The sequence below is a fragment of the Ochlerotatus camptorhynchus genome, unplaced genomic scaffold (genome assembly GCF_037179485.1).
Source record: "Ochlerotatus camptorhynchus isolate MF236.1 unplaced genomic scaffold, CSIRO-AGI_Acam_v1.1 ptg000015l, whole genome shotgun sequence".
NCBI lineage: Eukaryota > Metazoa > Arthropoda > Insecta > Diptera > Culicidae > Ochlerotatus > Ochlerotatus camptorhynchus.
The window spans coordinates 4287974-4294293 of NW_027040507.1; the positions used below are offsets into that span (position 1 = coordinate 4287974).

At 36.5% G+C, this 6320-nt stretch overlaps 1 protein-coding gene across 1 annotated transcript in view; it reads right to left on the minus strand.

The window, feature by feature from the left end:
- Window positions 1-5790, minus strand: part of tio (tiptop) — a 143982-nt gene extending 138192 nt beyond the window's left edge. The window contains exon 1 of the mRNA XM_065223007.1: window positions 5384-5790. The gene's annotated coding sequence lies outside the window, so the exon portion shown is untranslated. The remainder of the gene's footprint in view (window positions 1-5383) is intronic.
- Window positions 5791-6320: the final 530 nt, after the last annotated feature.

Consider the following 6320-nt stretch of genomic DNA (forward strand, 5'->3'; position numbering starts at 1 on the left):
TGTCTATGAAGTTCAAAAATGTCTGTAATTGGAGGCGTGTGAGGGGGGAGGGGTAATTGTAGTCGCTATATTTATAGTCTTGTGACTTAAGGTTCTTCTACGCAAAAAAAAACACCATCATCGAATTGGGGAAAGTGTCACCTACCCGATGATGCTGTGCATTTGCATTCGGTTGGCTAAGAAAGAACTATCACAGTTTGGTTTTTAATACAATATGTTGAATTGGTTCCGCTTTTTCATAAATCTAATTTCTATAAATGTAAATCGAATTTCTATACAACTATAAATATAGCAACTATGGGGGTAATGAAATAGATGCAAAATTTGAAATGTCAGCAAAAGTCATGCTCGATCAAAAAAGACATGCTTTTAACGAATTAAACATAATTGGAGTTGGGAATGCATCCATTTACGTCGTATAAGTTAAAAGCAATAAAATAAAAGATAACTTTTGATTACACGACAAATGAGGTCAATTAAAAGTTGAGATTAGTTCACTCATATTCTTGTATTCTTGAAGACGTAGTTAACTCATAGACTGAGTAAAACTTTACGGGCTTTTAGAGGAATTCGTTTTCTAATATGAGCAACATCTCGATGCATATATGAAATCAGTACACCGAAACACGTTTTTATGTAGTTTCTATTGGGAATGAACATTATATCTTCCATTAACAAAACCAAGCTATCTGAAATCTATATGAATTTCACATAAAATTCATGTAATCACATAAGTTCACAGTCATAAATCACTTAAATTTCTTTTGACACATAAGGTTCATGTGATTTTGTGGTGCAATTTCCAACTATGATATCACATGAAAGTTACGTGAAAATATAATGAATATCTTCCATTGTATATGCGATTTATTCTTTGAGTGTATTTTTCTAGAATAAGTAAATTTTTGGTCGATTTTTGTCATATTCGGAAGTTTTGCAATAATACGTTTTCTAAAAATTGAGTAATTTATACTTAAATTTAAGTCGATCTTATATGCCATGTAGTGTGAAAATCCGATTGTTCTTAGTACTTGTCCTTTTGCGCATCAGCAGCGGAAGGACGAGCACATCTTAGTGAGAGATCTAACTTTCTATCACCTAAATATGGAGAAATCGATAATCAAAAGAGCAACTTATAAGCTTATTAATACGATTCTAAACACTTCGTGCTCAAAAAGTGTTGTTGAATCAGGATCAGGGTTGCTGAAACGATTCAGATACGAAGGAATATCGAAATAAAGATCACCGAGAAGTGGAGAGTTCTGTACAAGGAACCAAGTACCAAGTGTTGTAACGATTTTACAAATACAGTTGTAAAATAAGATATATCAAGCAACATATTCATTACATTTTGTATGATGATTACACACCTGGGGGAGAAAAACTTGGCTAAATATAACACAATTTGCTGATACCAACCTTTTTGCCTTTCTCGTACACCAAGATGTACCGAAAGGCTATGATATCACTTGAAAAACACTGTTTCGTGAAGTAATGAAATTGGGTTGTTAGCGGAATGCTTAAATAAAACAGCAAAAAAAGCTCATTCCCACTAAAGAACTTTTCAAAATCTAACCCCCTTAAGTACTCATCCCCTAGGTATAAAAGTCAAGATCACAGGTATAAAAATGAAAATACAATGTGTTGAATCGGAACCTACCTAACTAATTAACACCAAAAACCCCTTGGAACTGAAATTTCCCTAAAGTTTCAGAAGAATTTCCTCTTTATTCTCCAGAAATTCTTCCCAGAATGAGCTTAAAATTATCCTCGGAATTCCTTCAAAATTTCCTCAACATCCTTTTGGAATTTAATTCAAAATTTGATTCCCTCGGTATTCTTTTTGAAATTATCGTGGAACTATCTGCAGGATTCACTAGAAATTATTCGCAGAATAATCTTGTAAGCATCCCCAGAAATCTTTTCTTTTAGAACAGTCCTCAGAATTCAATACCCTTGAGTTTCTTCTCGGAAGTCAAGTTAAAGTTGTCCGTCCATTCATCAAAACGTTGTAGTGTTTTTTTTTTACCAGAAATGTTCAATAAGGCTTGCCTCTACATTCACCAGAACTGTGCAATTTTTACATCAGGAATTTTCAATTCAGCTTGCCTCTCCAGACAGCAGATTGTTGCAAATCTTACACCATAAATTTTCAATACAAACTTGCCCCCAGAAGATTTTACACCAGAAAATTTCAATTGAGCAGAATGGTGTAAATTTTCCACCGTTAATGTTCAATAAAAATTGCTTCTCCAATCTTCTGATTCGTGCAGATTTCCTTTTTCCATTTTCTACCAGACATTTAGCTGGCTTCTCCTATCATCAGAATGTAGCAGGTTTCCCACCAAATAAAGCTTGCCCCTATTTTCAGATTTTTCATCATAAATTTTCAGTAAAGCAGCTTCCCTTCAATCATCAGAATGGTGCAAATTTTACACCAGAAATTATTATTAAAATTTGTTTCTCTATTCAGCAGAAGGATGCATATTAGAGTGATACAAAATTTGAAATTTTCGCTCCACAATACTTAAACGATTCCAAATCGAATCCTGACTAACCTCCCAAAATTTTAACCCATTTGGTGAGAAACTGAGATGGCACAAGCCATTTGAAGTTTGTATGGGAATTACTATGGTAAAATCAAGATTTTTGTTCATGTCTATCTAATAATTCACCATATCGGTCTGCTTCAAAAACTTTCAACTGTACTTGTAGGAAAGTTTCCCAGCTACAACTTTGCTGAAGACCACTTTTTGATTAAATGCAAGGATCGAAAGTTATCAATGGTTGAATGCGCTGATGTCTTATGATCATGCTCAGTCAACTGCTCAGCAGGCAACATTGGTGTTTCTGGGGCGTTGAATAGGACACAAAAATTATGGCTACTATATCACACTGCAAAATACAGTGTTGCCTACAGAGCAGCTGCTTGATCATGTCATAAGTTTACCAATCTCTTAAATAATTAATAACTTTTTCTTGTCTCGTTTTACATAGAAACAATCTTCAGCAAAGTTGTAGCTGAGAAAATCTATAAGAATGGCTATCGAACTGTTTCGCAGCTCAATATGGAAAAAGACTAGAAGGCAATGAACAAACAGTTGAGATTTCCCATAGTAATTTACGTGTAAACTTCAAATGGCTTGTGCGATGCCTGTTTCTAACCAAATGAGTTGTAACTTTGGGAGGCTAATCAGGACCTGATTTGAAACCATTTAAGCACTGTGGAGCGGAAAAGTCAAATTTTGCATCATAAGACCAAACATTTTCCGAAAAGCTTGCTTATCCGTTCACCAGAACGGTGCAGATTTTCCACCATAAATTTTCTATTCATTTCATTTATCAGAGCGATGCATATTTGGTCCTCCATTCACCAGAACGTTGCACCAAAAATTGTCAGTGAAGTTTGTTTCACCATGCACCTTTGCCTTTGCCGCTTCATGTACCAGAATGGTGCAGATGTTCCACCATACATTTTCAATGAAGCTTGCATTCATCAGAACGATGGAAATTATGCACCAGAAAAATAAATAAACCTTGCTTGTACATTCACAACAGCGTTGCGAACTTTCCACCAGAAATTTTCAGTTAAATGTGCACCTCCAAATTTTTAGCGTGATCCAATTTTTCCACCAGAGTTATTCATTTAAATTAGTCTGTCCATGATGATATTTTTACACCAGAAAAATTCAATAAAACAAAAATTTCTTCGATTTACCACCACGAAGGTGAGTTTTTTTCAATTTACCCTTTTCTTTTAACCCTCCATGAACCACCTTGAAAAAATAAATAAAACCAGATATTTTTTGTATGCACACTGTGGTGCAGTTTTTTAACCAAAAAATTTCATTGAAGTTCGTCCATTCATGCAGCTTTGTGGTGCAATTTTCAGGCACTATCTCAAAGGAATTGACGCAATAAAAGGTTTTCAGTGCCCTTATATTATGAATTGAAGTTATTTTACCTTCAAATCAAGTTATCAAGAAATCAAGTTATTTTATACATATTCTAATTTTGTTAATGTGAATATAAAAATCTTATTTATAAAATGGGGGCAATTGACCCCACCTTTCCCCACCCTGTGCACGCCAGTGCTGATATTGTTGCACTTATAGTTTCGAAGTGGTAGCGAGAATAATGATCTCACAGAGAAACACCTTAACATAGGGCAGTGCGATTAAAACATGTATGGTTCCTCTATTTATGCAGTTAGATTAACATCTGGAGTCTCTCTTTTCTTATAAATTTGACGAAAAAATACTTGCCAAGGTCCACCCCTGGATGGGAAATCTAATTGCATAAATAAGAGTTCCAAAACTTTTTCAGGTCTAGGTAATATATTTTGATGTCTGTGAAAGAAAAATTACAAATCGAATGACATCAATATACATGGCATGTTGAGAGATTGAGCTCGTGAAAGAAAATTTTCGCTCTTGTTTTTGAATTTTTGGCTCACTTGGTACTGACAATACTTATAGTGGGCAAAACATGTATGCGAGAATACTGTGTTTTATTTAATTGTAGCTTGTTTAACAATAATATCCGAGAAAAACTGAACGTAAAAACTCCTGACTGATTTCTTTAGATTGTCGTTCACTTTTTTGTCCTGAATACGCATTGAAAGCGAATTTTTCTCACTTCTATCAATTACTTTATGGTGATTTTCATTACTTCCTGCCAGCGGAACAGCGCCATCCCAAGCAAAGTTGGCTAACAAAATGATAGCAAATCGATATTAAAGTTTGTAGTTCCTATCATAATGAAAACTCATTTTGATTTCAATTATCACGACATTAGTCTGATATCATATTGTGCTTTCGCTATGCAGTCAAAACTTTTTAAATGAAAGCAACTTAACTTAAAGTTTTGCTGTTAACGTTTTGTTTAAAATTTAATTTAAGCTCATCTGTCGTTGAACTAACTATTTTTGCTTATCTGTTTTGTTAAACACATTTTAGATCATTCGTTAATTGCCCGGGGTGAGATCTGAGCTCAAGTTTTTCAGCGTGAGAAGCATGGATGCTAACGATTTACGCCAGGCCCGTACTGAGTTAAATATTATGAATGCAAAATTAGAAATCAAATTGATTTCATTGAAGGCAAGATTAGTTTTCCATTTGATTCAACAGTGTAAAAGTTCATTTTTGCTGTGTTAACCGTTAAGTCAACCAAAATGAGATCAACTGGAGTATTCAAAATAAGTTACATAATAACAGCAAATTTTGATTTCAATTTGATCTCCAGCTTTGCTCGGGATCTCTGTGGAAAATGGCCTGACGATATGATTCATTCTAGCATAATTTCCAAGTTCTCCAAAGATCAACCCAAGGTGCGTCTGCACTTTAAAAAAAGAATAATACTAACACTAGCTTTCAGTACTCACCGCTCGGCGCTGCGGTCATGTATCAGGGTGGCTGGAATGCGATGCTCAACGTCGTCGTGCGAATCAATCAACAACGAGGGTGAAACGACGCCACTGGACTGACCACCTCGGTCGACCCCGACCGAGGTGGACGATCGATTCGCCGCTTCCTGCAGTAGTGATTGCACTGTAACCACCGAGGAGGAGGGTTGTCGCTGCTGGCTGGTACGAAACGAAGACGACGATGATGATTGCGGTGTTTGATTTCGTAACAGTGCAACCTTCCTCCGGGCATCGACGGTGGTGGTGGTGGCCACTAACTGCAACGGTGAAGCACCCTCCAGGGAATGTGTCGATGATGGACTGGCTGACCCAGACGATAATACATCTTTCGTTTCCGGTCGCTCAAGACCATCGTCATCGCCTTCACCGTCTGCGGAAGAAACAAAAGAAAAGACGTGAAAATGAAAATTTTCTCCCATCCACGAGGGCCAAAAGTTGTTGAATGGGGAGGTTTTGTGGGTGATGATAACGAACAACGGTGTGCGTGGGAAGAGCTAGAATTTGTGAGTTTCCCTTTGCCCAGCCCTGCCAACGCTCGTAGTCACTACTTTTCGACCAGATTGGAGCAGACCACTCACTCCTGTGCTCGGTAGATGAAATTTTGTGGAAAATTTATCTTCATATATCTACACTCATCGTAGCTATTTGATGCTTCTGTTGTATGTACTCAATGTTGCAGCGCTCTGGTAGTTCAAATAAAAACCCTGACCAATCTCCTCTCACACATTCTCAAACTACCGGAAGAGGTTCACTGTAATTTATCAATATTATAAAATTTCTCTTCCGTCGTCTCGTTCCATTCGATTTTCGGGCACTGAAAAATGTGATGACCAACAACGGAACGGATCCTTGCACCGGAAGAGTTTCGATTTTCACGTTCACTGTGGGAACAAGA